At 37.5% G+C, this 17,013-nt stretch overlaps 1 long non-coding RNA gene across 4 annotated transcripts in view; it reads right to left on the bottom strand.

The window, feature by feature from the left end:
• Nucleotides 1-13,673: 13,673 nt before the first annotated feature.
• LOC100992704 (uncharacterized) overlaps nucleotides 13,674-17,013 on the bottom strand; it is a 61,477-nt gene continuing 58,137 nt past the window's right edge. For all 4 annotated transcript variants that reach the window (XR_610057.6, XR_010110798.1, XR_010110799.1 and 1 more), the window contains one exon: nucleotides 13,674-14,201. This is a non-coding gene — a long non-coding RNA (uncharacterized LOC100992704). The remainder of the gene's footprint in view (nucleotides 14,202-17,013) is intronic.

Consider the following 17,013-nt stretch of genomic DNA (forward strand, 5'->3'; position numbering starts at 1 on the left):
AGAAGATGTCAAGGTCAGCTCATTACATATACCGATTATCCTTTTGATGGTCTCAGGCTACAGCAAAAGCAATATAGAACAATAACCTTAAACGCTCATATAGGAAGTGGAGGAAAATATTGTTTATTAAGGTTGTTCATATTTGGGATCCTCAAGAAACTGAATAATACTGAAATTTGAGTGCACTGGTGCGTGAAAGCAAATGCAAACCACATATTAAAAATTTCAGCTTGAACTAACTAGAGCATGCAAAGCAGCCATTGGGATTTTTTGCGTGTGGATTTTTCAGTCAGGCTTTATTATTTTAGTCAATGAATAGACTGCTTGATTTTTTACAGGATCGAAATGATATATTATTTATCTATGTCCAACAGTATCAGTAACAATTAAAAGAATTGTTTCCTTGAACTCAGAGAGTGTTTTAAGTCATATATATTCCTTGTCTATTCTTCCTTTCAAAATCTCCTCCCTCCCAGATGTGGAAGTAAACATTACCTTATTGAATAAACAATAACATCTTCTTGATTCTCATGCTCTTCTCTCAGTTTTACAGATTTAAGTGTGAAAAGGACAGCCTGTAGTCTACAATGGGGGTGGAAAATATTATTGATCAAACTTGGTGAATAAAATGTTAAATAATATACTTTATGACAGATGAGGCTTTAAAAGATTGGTGAAGAATATGACACAAATCATAAAAAAACTGGAAACCAGGAAACTAGTTCACTGTCCGGTTGTGTTACCTGGTACAGATGACACTTTCTGGGCCTCAGTTTTGTCATTTAAGAACCTGCTTTAAGGGTGGTTGTGAGTAACTAGATGAGGTTAATATCTTGAAACAAATACAGAACTGTATACAAAAGGCTGACATTGACTCTGTATTCTAATTTATTATTCATTAGTTAGCATGCAAAACAGTTTCTTATGAAGAGCATTAGATTCAGAATCTGAATGGAAACTTCTCTGGCCCTTATTTTCTTTATCTATAAATAAGGGATAATGCCACATATGGTTTTTTTTTAGTAGAATGCTACTGGTAGAGGCCAGTTATTTGTGGCAAGCAACAGGTTTACAGGGATTTTCCTGGGAATTTCAGATTCAATGTCTGTATTAGTTAAGATTAGGTTTTGCAGCAAATAACAGAAAACCCTCCAAAATGATAAATTAAAGAACATGGAAGTGTATTTTTTCTCATAGGGATGTCTCGGAAGTGGTTCATGGCTGGCATGATGCTCCATGTTGTCAGGAACTCAGACTCCATTCATCTTGGTATTCTTTCCTGAAGGCTTCAACCTCACAGTCTCAACATGGCAGCATCACATTCCAGAGGAGCAGAACAGGGAAAGCGTCAGAAGACAAGAGAGGAGAGGAACACACCTCGCTCTCTCCTGCTATTTTCTGTGCCTGGCTGCAAGCTAGAAATGCCGTGTCCGTTGCAAATGGCCACACATCTGAGGCCCTACCACCATGGGAACAGCCACTGGGAGATAACTAGCAGGTTTTACCATTTGTCATTTAATTATTTTAAAGTTAGAAACTTTTTCTTTTTGAATGTCTGAAAGAGAATGGCCTGAGAAATATTTTGGAAAAGCTAAATAAAGCTGCTTTGTGACTGTTTATCACTGTGTTTTTAATTTTGAAAAAGTAAGCTCCAAGACTTCCAGTTTCCAATTTCACATGTAAGGAGCTGGGAATTTGCCACTCTGTTCTAACAAGTAAAAGCTGAGCTAACTGAGAAATCAACAACTCTTCTTGAGTCCATAAGAGAAGTGAGGTCACACGGCAAACCGTTGCCCCCAAAATTAGCAAGATGGACAGGCAGATATAGAGAATCACAATATACTGGAGCAGAAACCTCCATGGGAGCCACTGCTGGGGTAGGAAAACCTAAACTGTAATTGGTGAATTGCTGGAGGCTATGTGTACACAAGTCTGAGAGATAAAAACTCTGGAAGACCTAGTCACAAGGGGGCCACCATGCTTTTGTAAGTTTTACCATCAGCAGCATGACCAGATTATCAGACTAACTATTGAAGAAAACTACATTGTGCTTCTGGCAGTAGGAAGGAAAGAAAAATCATTTTGATATATGCCAGAGTGCTCTGTTCTTAACAAGGTCTGCTCTTAGGAGAAACTGTTTAACCAAAGCCTAACCTGCTGGGGTTTTATCAGAGCCTAACTCACCTAAGGGAATTGAAATAAACAACCCCAGCCTATTCTAGCTGTCCTATTCCACTTAGAAAGGGAAGGCCTAAGAAACAATTGTGATGTTCAGAGTCCAGAGGAATAGGCTTGCTAAAAGATGGAGACCTAATCATAGGACTATAGAAAGTTTCCCCTCTTCCAACACCTTATCACCATATTAGTAAAGGCCTATTTACAGCACTTCCTTTTACCCAGTACACCATGTTCAGCTATCAAGAAAAAATTACAAGGCATACTGTTTCAGCCCATTTTGTATTGCTATAACAGAATACCTGAGACTAGGTAATTTACAATGAATAGGTATTTATTCAGCTTGTGGTTTTAGGGGCTGGGCAGTCCAAGGTTGATGGGCAAATCTAACAAAGGACTTCTTGCTGTGTCAGCCCATGGAAGAATGGCAGAAATGCAAAAAAGCATGCAGGAGTGGGAAGGAGGCCAACCTGATCCTTTTATCAGAAACCCACTCCTGCGATAACAGCATTAAGTCATTCATGAGGGGAGAGCCCTCATGAACTAATCACTTCTTAAAAATCCGAAATCTCAACACTGTTGCAGTGGGGATTGCCTTTGTTTTGTGTTGCCATGAAGGAATACCTGAGACTGGGTGCTTTAAAAGGAAAAGACGTTGATTTAGCTCATGGTTCTGTAGGCTGAGAAGTTTAAGGGCTTGGCCCTGACTCTGGTGAGGACTTTCATGCTGTATCACAACATGGCAGAGAAGGTCAAAGGGGAAATGAACGTGTACAAAAAGAAGGAAACCTGAGGGGCGTCCTGGCTTTATAACAACCCACTCTCTCAGGAACTAAATCCATTCCCATGAGAACAGCACCATATCGTTTGTGAGGAATCCATCTCCATAACCCAACTACCTCCCGCTAAGCCCTACTTCCCAGTATTATCACACTCGGGGTCAAATTTCAACATAAGTTTTGGTGGGGACAAACAAACCATATCTAAGTCACAGCAATGATTAAGTTTCCAACACATGAACCTTGGGAAACATATTCAAACCATAGCATATACTAAAAGGCAAAAGCAAAGTTTGAAGAGAAAGCAAGCATCAGAGCTTGGATGCTGCCACTCTGTTCTAACAAGTAAAGAGCCAGACATGGCAGGGATGTTAGAATTATCAGACAAATAATTTAAAACAACTGTGATTCACACCGAGGCCTGTTTGGGGAGTTGGGGGCTAGGGGAAGGATAGCATTAGGAGAAATACGTAACGTAGATGACGGGTTGATGGGTGCAGCAAACCACCATGGCACGTGTATACCTATGTAACAAACCTGCACGTTCTGCACATGTATCCCAGAACTTAAAGTATAAAGAAAAGAAGAAAAAAAAACTGTGATTAAGATGCTAAGGGCTCTAAGGGATAAATGACACATGCAAGAGCAGATGGGCAATGTAAACAGAGAGATGGAAATTCAAAGAAATAGCCAAAAAGAAATGCTATAGATAAAAAATGCTTTAAGAGAAATTAAGAATACCTTTGATAAGTTTATTAGTAGATTGGACATGGCTGAGGCAAGAATCTCTGGACTTGAGGATATATATCAAGAGAAACTTCCAAAACTGGGAAGAGAAGAAAACAGACTGAAAAAAATTAAAGCAGAACAAAATATCTAAGAGCTGTGGAACAATTACAAAGATAGAAGATATGTATAATAAAAAATACAAGAAGAAGAAGAAAGAAGAGACAAAACTACTATATACTGAATGTTTATATCTCCCCCAAATTCATATGTTGAAAGTTAATTGCCAATGTGATGGTATATGGAGGTGGAGCTTTGGGGAGTTGTTTAGGTCATAAGGATAAAGCCCTCATTAATGGTATTAGTGTCCTTACAAAGGAGACCCCAGGTGGCTCTCTTGCCCCTTCCTTCATGTGAGGACGCAGCAAACAGAAGGTTGTTAATGAACCAGGAAGTGGTCCCTCCTTAGATACCAGATCTACCCATGCCTTCATTATGGATCTTTTAGACTCCAGAACTGTGAGAAACAAATGTCATTTAAAAGCCGCCCAGGCTGTGGAACTCTTTTCTAGCAACCTGAATGAACTAAGACATAAATTGGTACCTGGAAGTGGGGTGCTGCTGTAATTAATACCTAAAAACATGGAAGCAACTTTTGAACTGGGGAATGGGTTGAGGCTGGAAAAGCTTGGAATGCATGCTAGAAAAAGCCTACATTACTGAGAACAGAACTTTAAAGGTGATTCTGGTAAGGTCCTGGAAAAAAAAAAAAAGAGAGAGCGGTAGAGAAAGTCTCAATCTTCTTAGAGCATGCCTAAGAAATTCTGAACAGAATATTGGTAGGAATACAGACTGTGAAGGTCATTCTGATGAGGTGTCAGAAGGAAATGAGGAAGATGCTTTTGGAAACTGGAGGAGAGACTATCCTTGTTAGAAAGTGGTTAAAAAAAAAGTTAGCTGAATTGTGTTTGTGTTCTAGTGTTTTGTGGAAGGTAGAACTTGTGACCAATAAAATTGGATATATTCAGCTGAGAAAATTTCTAAGCAAAGTCTTAAAGGTGCGGCTTGGCTTCTCTTTAGTGCTCTTAGTAAAATTTAAGAAATAAAGAAATGACTGACTTAAAGACAGAATTATTAAGTGAAAAGGAAGCAGAACTCAAAGATTTGGAAAATTCTCAGCATATCCCTACCCTAAAAACAGAGAAATCATGGTCAGAAGAAAACACTAAGGGTGTAGCCAGGCAACTATTTGAAAAGGATGTTAGTATTGATTAGCCATCTCAATAGAAGCCAGAAGCTATTCCCTAAGATGATGGAATAATAACAGTTCAGATGTTATCAGGACTTTACCTCCCATCACAGACCCAGAGTGCAAGGGTCTGGGTCAGAATAGTTTCAAAAGGGCAGGGCCACGTTTCCAGTCCAGATGGGCCAGGATACCCCTGTCCAGTGGCTCAGGGGTGGGGCCCACACAGAGACCTGTGAAATGGGGTGCACCCAGCAAAGCCAGGGGGGCCTTGCTACCTCCACCTATATTTCAAAGGCAGGACTTCTCAGCAGAGCCATGGGCACAGGACTCCAACCAGGACAGCCAAGAGGCCCAGGAAGAGAGCAGCAGCATGGGTAGGGCCATGGCAAAAGGTTCCCACTAGGGCAATGCCCAGTGGAGACAAGGGGGTGAGGCTGCCTCCATGACATCAGACCAGCAGAGCCACCAGTGTATGATTCCAGCCTGGGGAAGGTGCAAGCCTGGAACCCCAGTGAGCCAGAATTGCTGCCTACAAGAGTCACAAACATACAACTCTCACCCATGAGAGATGTGGATTTGGGACCACAAAAATAGTAGGTCTGGAAGGCAAAGCATTGAGCCATAAAGGATTATTCTCAAGCTTTAATGTTTCATGTTGCCTGCCCCATTAGGTTTTACATTTACCTTAGACCTGTCACTTCTTTTTTCTTTTCTATTTGTCCCTTTTAGAATGACAATGTCCATCCTATGCCTGTCTCAACATTGTATATAATGCACAGGACATGTTTGATTTCACAGGTTCTTCATAGCTGGAGAGCAATTTACCTCAAGATAAATTATACCTCAAGTGTCACCAATACTTGACCTATTTAAATGACTTAAATTCCAGCATTGACTTAAAGTTAATGCTGGAATGAGTTAAAACTTTAGGGCTATTGGGATGGAATGGGGACATTTTGCATATGAGAAAAACGTAAACTTTAAGGGACCAGGGATAGAATGCTATAAATTGCATGTTTGTGTCCCCCCAAAATTTTTATGTTGAAACTGAATCCCTAGTGTGGTGGTATTTGGAGTTGGAGGTTTGGGGAGGTAATTACATCATGAGGGTGGAGCCCTCATGAATCAGATTAGTCCTTTATGAAAAAGACCCCAGAGAACTCCCTCACTCCTTTTGCCATGTGAGAGCACAGTCAAGAGACAGCCAAATACGAACCAAGAAGCAAGCCCTCACCAGACTCCAAATCTGCTAACTTCTTGATCTTAGGCTTCCCAGCCATCAGAACTACGGGAGAAAAATGTTTGTTTTATATATAGGCCAACTAGTCTATGGTGTTCTGTTAGACCAGCTTGAATGGACTAAAACTCAGACAGAACAAATATTCAAAATGGTAATGACCGAAAATGTCTCAAAATGAATGCCAGACACCAAAGTTCAGATCCAGAAAGCTCAGAGAACATCAAGCAGGATAAATGCTAGAATATCTACACATACACATATCATTTTCAAATTACAGAAAGTCAAAGATAAAGAAAAAATTACTGAAAGAAGCCGGTGGGGGGAGGGGGAGAAAATATGTTACATATAGAGCAGTAGAGATAAAAATTACATTTGACTTCTCCTCAGAAACCACGCAGCAAGAAGAGAGTGGAGTGAAATAGTTAAGGTGGTAGAGAAAAAACCACCAACCAAGAATTCTATGTCTTGCAAAATTTTCCTTCACATATGCATCATTATAAATTTGTCCAAACTCATAGCAGGTACGATGCGAAGTGTGAACATTAAACTACAGACTTTGGGTGACAACCATGGGTCAATGTCAATTCATCAGTTGTAGTAAATCTAACACTCTGATGAGGGATGTTGATAATGGGGAAAGCCATGTATTCGGAGAGGCAGAGGGTATATGGAAAATATCTATACCTTCTGCTCACTCTCGCTATAAATCTAAAACTGCTCCATAAGAATAAAGTCTTTAAAAAGGTTTTAAAATGTACCACTCTCTGGAAGAGAAAGATCGACTTCTACAAGATTTTAAAGTCACATTTGAAAATAAAAATATTTGGTATAAATTTTGCGCTGTGCTATAAAAAAAATTCATGAGATATTACTTTTTTCCTGCTATAAAATCAAGAAATTAAGCATTAGATTAAAAAATAAAATCCTTAGCCTGTGTCATGTAAACCTTGACAAAATTGATAAGATCTAACAACTTAAAAATTTTAAAACCTCTGTTATTTTTGTCATTACAGGCATACTTCATTTTATTGTGCTTCACAGATAGTGATTTTTATAAATTGAAGGTTTTTGGCAATCCTGTGTTAAGTTCATTGGCATCATTTTTCCAACAGCACATGCTTACTTCTTATCTGAATCATATTTTGGTACAGTTTGCAATATTTCTAATTTTTTATTATTATATCTGTTATGATGCTATGTGATCAGTGATCTTTCATGTTACTATTGTAATTAGTCTGGGGGCACCATGAATCGTGCCTATATACTACAGTGAACTTAACCCATAAATGTGTGTGCTCCGACTGACTGACCAAAACGACTGTTTCCCTGTCTCTCACCCTGTCTTTGGACCTCCCTATTCCCTGAGACACAGCAATTTTGAACCTAGGCCAACTAATAACCCTACAATGGCCTCTGGGTGTTCAAATGAAAGGAAGAGTCACATCTCTTGTCTCTTACTTTAAATTAAAAGCAAGAAATAATTAATCTAGTGAGATATTCATGTCAAAAGCCAAAATAGTCAAAAGCCAGGCCCCTTGAGCCAAACAGCTAAATTGTGAATGCAAAGAAAAAGTTATTAAAGGAAATTAAAAGTGCTACTCCAGTGAACACATGAATGATAAGAAAGCAAAATAGCCTTATTGCTGATATGAAGAAAGTTTCATTGGACTGGATAGAAGATCATACCAGCCAAAAGCTAATCCAGAGCAAGTTCATAACTCAATTCTATTCCATGAAGGCTGAGAGAGGTGAGGAAGCAGTAGAAGAGCTTGCAGCTAGCAGAGCTTGGTTCATGAGATCAAGAAGCCGTCTTCATAACATAAAAGCTCAAGGTGAAGCAGCAAGTACTGATGTAGAAGCTGCAGCAAGTTATCCAGAAGATCTAGGTAAGACTATAAATGAAGGTGGCTACATTAAACAACGAATTTTCAGCACAGATAAAATAATCTTATATTGGAAGAAGATGCTATCTAGGACTTTCATAGCTAGAGAGAAGAAGTCAATGGCTGGCTTCAAACCTTCAAAAGAGAGGCTGACTCTCGTGAGAGGCAAATGGAGCTGGTGACCTAAGTTGAAGGCAACGCTAATTTACCATTGTGAAAACCCTAGGGCCCTTAAGAATTATGCGAAGTCTATTCTGCCTGTGCTCTATAAATAAAACAACAAAGCCTGCATGACAGCACATCTGTCTATAGCATGGTTTACTGAATATTTTTAGCCCACTGTTGAGAACTGCTGGTCAGAAAAAAAGATTCCTTTTAAAATATGACTGCTCATTGATAATGCTCCTACTCACCCAGGAGCTCTGATGGAGATGTACAAGGAAGTTAGTGTTGTTTTCATGTCTGCTAACACAACATCCATTCTGCATCCTGTGGACCAAGAAGTAATTTTGACTTTTGAGTCTTATTATTTAAGAAATACATTTCATAAGGCTATAGCTGCCATAGATAGTGATTCATCTGATGGATCTGGGCAAAGTAAATTGAAAACCTTCTGGAAAGGACTCACCATTCTAGCTGCCATTAAGATCATTCGTGATTCATGGGAGGAGGTCAGAATATCCACATTGATATGTGTTTGGAAGAGGTTGATTCCAACCCTCATGAATGACTTTGAGGGGTTCAAGGCTTCAGTGGAGGAAGTAACTGTAGATATGGTAGAAATAGCAAGAGAATAAGAATATGAAGTGAAGCCTGAATATGGGACTGAATTGTTGCAATCTCATTATAAAACTTGGATGAGCAGTTGCTTCTTATGAATGGGCAAAGAAAGTCATTTCTTGAGATGAAATCTAATCCTGGTGAAGATGCTGTGAACATTGTTGAAATGACAAAGGATTTGGAATATTATATAAACTTAGTTCAAAAAGCAGTGACAAGATTTGAGAGAATTGACTCAAATTTTGAAAGAAGTTCTACTGTGGGTAAAATGGTATCAAAAAAAACACTGCATACTACAGAGAAATCTTTTGTGAAAGAAGTCAACTGATACGGTAAACTTCATTGTCTTATTTTAAGAAATTGCCGCAGCCACCCCAGTCTTGACCACTCTGATCAGTCAGCAACCATCAGTATGAAGCCAAGACCCCCCATCAGCAAAAAGATTCACTCACTGAAGGCTCAGATGACCGTTAGCAATTTTTAGCAATAAAGTATTTTTAATTAAGTTACGTGCTTTTTTAGACAATGCTATTGCACATGTAATAGGCTATAGTACAGTGTAAACATAACTTTCGTATGTACTGAGAAACCAAGAAATATGTGTGACTTGCTTTATGGCAATATTCACTTTATTGCACTTGTCTGGAACCAAATCCACAATATCTTCAAGGTATGTCTGTATATAATTATTATTCCTATATTTCTGAATTTCTAAATTGCTTAGTTCTGTCTTCACAATTGACCTAAACATATGTAATAAAACTCAAAATAATGTAACCATTAATAATGATATCATGAACATTCCCATAGTATATAAAGGAACCACTAAGAGGAGGAAGTGTGGCATTGTGGAAAGAGCACAGGCTTTGTAAAGAAAGTTCTGGGATGAATACCACCATTTACTAGTTCATTCATTCATAGCACCTATTGCCATTATATGTATCTGTTTCATGCAGCATGGGTTAGGCATGGAATTTATAATCTATTTAGGGATACAGATATGAAACCTACAATTATATAAATAATTTAATTACAAATTTAAATTTGTAAGTAACTTAAAGTAGGAGTATAGGGTACTGTAAACATCTAAAAGTAGGCTCCAGCAATTAAACAGAATAAGGTAGATTTATATTTGCTAGTCTTGAAAATCTTATGCACTTAAAAGTTTAAATACACTATTAAAAAACTGCAAAATAGTATGTGCAGTATGATTCAATTTCACTTAAATAATTACATCAAAATTTCCAACAATATTATTATATTAAATTCATAGAAAAAATTGTAGTAATACATTGAATTATTAACAGAAGTTATCTCTGGTATTCCTGTTAAATATATTTATAATGACCTAATTGTTTACACTGAGCATATATTACTTTCATGCTCAAAAAATAAATAAAAATGCAGTTTTGAAATAAAATCTAGGAACATACAACTGCAACATCAGTCTGGCCCCTGAACATCTAGAAATGCCCAGCAAAAGCTTTTATTAAAATGGTAAAAAAGAAATACATTAACAAAGAAATCTAATATTCTTCAAAAAAACAAAGAATGTTTTAAGATATTTTGTCAATAAATTATTTCTTGTATAGTACAAATTCAAGATTTGGTATCCATCATTAAGGATAATTATATTTTTCCATATAGAAAAGAGAGAGAATATATCCTACCTGTTAGTTTTCAGAAACATTGAAAGAATTAAAAATGATTTAGGCTCTCACAAAATAAAAATACATTCAGTATTTATTATGAACAAACTCTGTACTGTGCTATTGGGAAAATTTTGCTAAGAAAGAGTTTATTAACTCGACAAATATGAATTGGGTACCTACTATGTACCAGGTCTTGGGGGTTCAGATGCAATGCTCTGGGGATTCAAAAATGAAAAGGACATAGTCCCTGCCTTCAAAATACTTTTGATTTAGTAATACAGGCAGACACATAAATAATTTTCTAAATATATTACTGAAAAAACTCAAATAACCATAGAAAATTTTTAGATCTAGACAAATCTAAAGCGCTAGCACATACACATTCTTCTATGGAGTTGTCACAGAGCCATACACTTTACAATCACAGAAACCAAAGAGCTTGCATAGCTTCCCAAGAAAACAGAATGAGCTTGAATGGCAAAACCATCAAAACAGAGAAAAGCCTATTTAGGCTATGGAACAAGAAAAAGGAGAAAGATACATTTTGCTCAAATGACTGTCATACTTATAAAGTTTGGTAGCTCTTTTGAAAATAGTCACTTTCTCGGCTTTATGTAATAATCCTGAATACTGAAACAGTTTAGCTGCTGACAATATAAACCATTCTAAGAAAAGTTCATCTTATATCTCAGAATAGTTCTGCTTTTCTCTTTTTGTCAGTTTTTCTAGTGGTGACTGTGGTAACAAAAAAAGCCTTAGATCCATAGTGATAAGATAAAGTGGTTATTTTTCTTTCTTGGCAGTCAACATGAGCATTTACATTAAGAGTCCACTAATAAGCATTCTCATTAGCAGTGTAATGCAACTCCTTTGTAATGGTGTTTGGGAACAGAACTAGCTCTCACTGAGACATTCACCAATTCATCTGAACAACAGTTTTCTCTCACCTACAATATACCAAACAATTATTGGGCACTGGTGGTAAGAAATTAGGAAGGCATAGTCCAGGCCCTTGAATTTACACAGAAGCCTGTTGTATAGGCAACAAATTTCCTATAATCTGGCATTTTATGGTTGGTTAATGTTATTAATCATATTTCATTGATCATATAAACTTCATTTCTGAATCATTTAATAAATATGTATGTTCTTTTTTTTCTTTTTTGAGATGGAGTCTTGCTCTGTCACCCAGGCTGAAGTGCAGTGGCATGATCTCAGCTCACTGCAACCTCCGCCTCCCAGGTTCAAGCAATTCTCCTGCCTCAGCCTCCCAAGTAGTTGGGACTATAGGTGTGCACCATCACACCTGACTAATTTTTGTATTTTTTAGTAGAGATGATATTTTGCAATGTTGGTCAGGCTGGTCTTGAACTCCTGACCTCAAGGGATCTGCCCACCTCAGCCTCCCAAAGTGCTGGGATTACAGGCTTGAGCCACCGTACCAAGCCTCTATGTTCTTTGAAATACCCAGAACTATGCCACAGAAAAGTGTGTAAAAACAGACATAGCCTCTCTTCTTAAAGATCATGTAGTTTAGCTGGAATAGAAGGAGGCAGAAATAGTCAGTTTCCTAAATATTTTCCATTCTTCTTTCTTCCCCTCTAAAAAACTAATTCTTGTCTAGGGAGCAATATGTCCAGCCCAGAAAATAAACGATGATTAGTCTAAGCCCATGGTTCCCAAACTGTGTGCCCAGCCCTCAAGGGTGCTAAAGTAAAGTCACTGGGGGAGCTATAATATATTCAAATTTTCAAGGGAAATAGGGACTTAACCTCTGGCAGATAGCATGCCCACTATTAGCTTGGGGTGATTCACAGTTTCCACATTAGACCATGCTACATTTCTTTAGAATATTATGTCATTGATGTCATTGCAAAGCTGGGTTTTCAGTGGTTGCTGTAATGAAAAGCAAGCACTGTCTGGCAAGACATAGGGTGGCACCATCCAATCTGAGTCCAAGGTTTGAGAAGTTGTAGAGTGCCCAACAGGTATATATAGCCCAGTAGTAACTGTGGTTATCTAAGAATGAACAAGGTATTACTTCTCTTTCAATTTATGTGTCATAGTTCAAATGCTTATTAAATTGTATATGAAACTTTTATGTATTTCTTTTGGTACCACGAAAAAAATTAAGAACCCAAGGGAGCTGTGCACCAAGAAAGTCTGTGAAACTTTGGTCAAAGCCAATCATGTCAATCCTGTTTCCTGCTTCCCCAGCTTTTTTAAATCTAGGGGTAACTATATGCTCAATTATGGCCTAAGTAGAAATCTGCTGCATACAGATTTCATAAGGGTCTATCTGCCATAGATGGTGATTCATCTGATGGAATCACTCAGTGGGGCAGGGGAGGAGGGTCTGAAAGAACATTTGCTTTCCTGTTAAGAGAGCAATGGCAAAGACTATTACTTGTCTTTCAATAGTCCAATTCCTTTAGAATCCTCGAAGTTTCAGCTAAAGGCCACATATTCCAGCCTCCTTTCCTACTACCTGGGACAAACTGATTAAGCTCTGGCCAAAGGTACATGAGCAGAAATGATACACGGAAATTCTGGGTCATATTCTTAAAAGGAATGGGCATGCCTCTACTTCTTTTCCCTTTTTAAATAAAGCCTATTTAAATAATTAGCTTTAAATACACATAGCGAGTATCAGCAGAACTGAGATAAGCAACGTCAGATTGCCTTATTTCTAATCCACTGCTCTTTTTATATACCACACTCATTCAGGTCTTGAAACTAGCTGCACTGTAATTTTATATTCAATATGCTAATATGATAAGTTCTCTTTGATATGATGGCATATGTTGATTCAAAATGATAATGTGAGAAATTGACATTGTTATGATGATAGACCATAGTGTTTTTGTTAAGAATCAAGATTCAGTTAGTGGGTCATTTGAGTTTGTTAACCTGTATAGCTAAGAACTAACTCGTGATAGGTTTCTTCTTCAAGATGCAGGTCATGTGAGACTTGGACAGTTCTATGACTAGGAATTGCAGAAAGGTAGAGCATTAGCCATCACTCTGTGAATGAGAGTTTCTATTAGGGTAAGAATATGAAAAACATTGCTTTTTATGCTATAAGATGCAGGGAGTTCTTGTTTTACTTTACATTAAACAGCTCAAACATGACATACAGAGACATAAAAACAAATGAACACTTAAGGACAGACACAAATAATAAGATTATAAAATAGCAAAAGATTTTATAAATAGATTAGCAAGGACTGAAAAATCATATCTGAGATAGTTTACTTGGTAACTAAGTTGTTGGGAGTTTTGTAAGAAAAACAGTTAAAGGAATTTTAAAACATAATACATTTTTATTTCTTTAAAAACATATGACAAAATTTCTTCTGCCATCTGCCATGCTCAGATTTATACATTATAAAATGATTTAATTCCCTAAAGTACAAAAAAGAATGGCTGAATCTCCAAAGAGTTGATAAAGACTGAAGATGTTTATAAGGCATGCTTATGTATACTATTTCAAGCCATCTACAGGACTTGAGATAGGAATGTTTAGTGTTAGCAAAGCCATAGTCACTGAGCCAGACTTTGTGGTGATCCAGAGATCCTTTCATTTCACAGAACTGTCCTTGACAGCTTCTCCCAATAAAGATTTACAGCCTTATCTGTTGGCTGTGGCAGTATGAGAGGATCTTCTTTCAGTACATATACTAAAGCTTCATTGGAGTAGCCACGCTTAGGAAGTACCTAGGAGAAAAAATAAAGGAAGATGATGATCACTAACATTTTCTAGGAGTTACATTTTTAATATTATTTCCTATTAAAATTAGGTCTCTTATGTCATGTGGATGACTACTTCATGTAACTAATTTGTTTTTAAACACAAGGTTGAAAGCGAATGTATGGTGAATTTATCTAACAGCTAACTGAAAAAACAGGGACATCCTGCCTATATCTGTATAAGGTAACATACAAAGAAAATACAAATGAGATTCAATGAACTCGATGTAGCAGAAAAACAAATGTGTGTTTAAAACAGACACTTTAAGGGAAAAGTACCTAGTATCATTTGTTTACATCATAATATTAGTGATTCCCTTCTGAAAATGGCTTTGTATAAGTACATTAATTCTCATAAGTGTGAAGCAATCCCACTGGAATGAAAAGAAGTTCTGAGTGAAGAATTGAAGAGAAATTCAATAACTGGACTAAATATCAAAGGTACTAAGAAGCTGGAGATCTGATCTACTGAATCCTACCACTAATTTTCTGCTCTGTCTTCTATCCCCATTCTCCTTCCAAACCTGTGAATAGACCTAGACATACTAACACTTCCTACATTTTAATTTTTTTTAAGTCTCACTCTGTTGCCCAGGCTGGAGTGCAGTGGTGCTATCTCAGCTCACTGCAACCTCCGCCTCCCAGGCTCAAGTGATTTTCCTGCCTCAGCCTCCCAATTTGCTGGGATTACAGGCACGTGCCACCATGCCTGGCTAATTTTTGTATTTTTAGTGGACACAGGGTTTCCCCACGTTGGCCAGACTGGTCTCAAACTCTTGATCTCAGGTGATCTGCCCACTTCGGCCTCCCAAAGGGCTGGGATTACAGGCATGAGCCACCATGCCTGGCCATACTAACACTTCTTACATTTTAAAAGAGAGAGAGGACTCCAGAAAATTAGCCTCATTCATTAATTCCAAAAATTGTTGTTTTGTAGCATGTAGTTTGCTGCTTGGTTTTGGTGCCTTTCTTTATGCTGCTAAAGTGTCATGTACTCTGTGGCATTCAGCATTCAGTGTTTGTCAAGTGACATATAAGATGAATTCATAAATAAAAACCCCTGATCAAAGATTAAAGAAATAAAATAAGAATAGCAAAAAAGACTTCTTTCTTTGTAAACATTCACCCATATTATTAATAATAATATAATTGTTAACCCATAATAAGCACCCAGGGAAACTACAATTGGTATAAAGAATAAGATAATTATATAAACAACTATAAAATATGACAGAATATAGGAAGTGAGAAAGTGTTACAAGAATTAATGAGAAATGGGATGGAGGGCTCACTGACTAAAAAGTACTACTCTTCTAGCTGGCTAGGTCAACTCTATCACCATCCTTTTCCTCAAATTCATCAGGACTTCCAAGCACTCTGTTTCTCCAATTTCTCCCTCTTTTTATTTATCCTCGCCCCTTACTTTAGTTCCAGTACATCTTCAAGCCTATGGGTCATCAATCTCTCTTTTGCTAATATCTCAATTTCCTGTGTCCCATTATTCATGTCACACAGCATCTGGCTTTCCACAGTGGCCTTCTCTCAGTTCTTCTCTCAGTTCCTTGTTCACTCCCACCTCAGGGCCTTTGTATATGTTGTTCCCTCTGCCTAGGACACTCTTTCATGTCCTTGCATTCCCTTAATCCGCTCCCACTTAACTTAGCTGGACTCTTCATTCTTCAGATCTCTGTGTAAACCTCACATCAGGGAAGACATTCTTGACCCCCAGCCTAAGGTGTAGCCTTCTAAACGCCATGCACAGACCCTTGGAAAATGCGTGAAACTTGAAATTAGTTATCAATGCCACTTTTGTGTTGTATTATAACCTCCATTAGAGTGGGTAATAATTCTGTCCTAGTTATTGCTAAATCCCCATCATTAGTTTATCACTTGATATACATTAGGCATTTGATAAATATCTGTTCCATAAATGAAACAATGAAAGGAGAGGGAGACCCCACACATTCAGCTGGGATGATCAAGGAAGGATTTATGGAGGAGGAGGAGGCCTGTGAGACAGGCTTTGGGCAATGTACACAGTAGTGATAAGCAGTGGGGATAATTGGTGCTGAGGCCTGGAGACAAGTGAGTCAGTGGATGCTCAGGGAAGAGTGGAAGGTTAATTTTGGCTATAAAGGATGGACCATTAAGGCGAGTAACGGAAAAGATTGGGCTGGAAAAGAAGGTAAGCATAATATGGGGAAGGCAGGCCTGTTTTGGAAATCAATACTTAACTTTGTAGTTGATGCAGAGACAATAAAGGAATACGGTTCATAGGCTAAGCAAAAGAGGAAAGAGAATGTATATAGAAAACTTATTCTTGAACTCACAGTGATACTACAGACAAGAAAAAATGGCAAAAGCCTAAAATGGACTGCTGACTGCATGAAATAAACAGAAAAGAAGTGATAGAAAGAATTACATGTTTAAGATGGATTGTATAAAGAGTAAAATATTTAACTAAAATATCTGGGGGGAGGCAGGAAAAGAGATAAACCAGCATGCCTCTTGAGGTTCCTGTGAGAGTAAGTAGAAAGAATGGAATAATCTAGATGTATATATGGTGAGGGGAAGGAAATAATCAGTTTATTTTGTAACACTATTGAGCTAGATTTTTAACATTTTATCTAGAATATAGTAATATTGAGGTAAACACTGTAAATCGGTGGCTGAAGATCAATGCAGAATTTCTGCTCTAATGAGATATTATATTTACATTTCTGGTAATTTCCTTAGTCTGTTCACATGCTTGTATACTATAAAAGTATGTTTAAAAAAA

This window comes from Pan paniscus, chromosome 1, assembly GCF_029289425.2.
Source record: "Pan paniscus chromosome 1, NHGRI_mPanPan1-v2.0_pri, whole genome shotgun sequence".
NCBI lineage: Eukaryota > Metazoa > Chordata > Mammalia > Primates > Hominidae > Pan > Pan paniscus.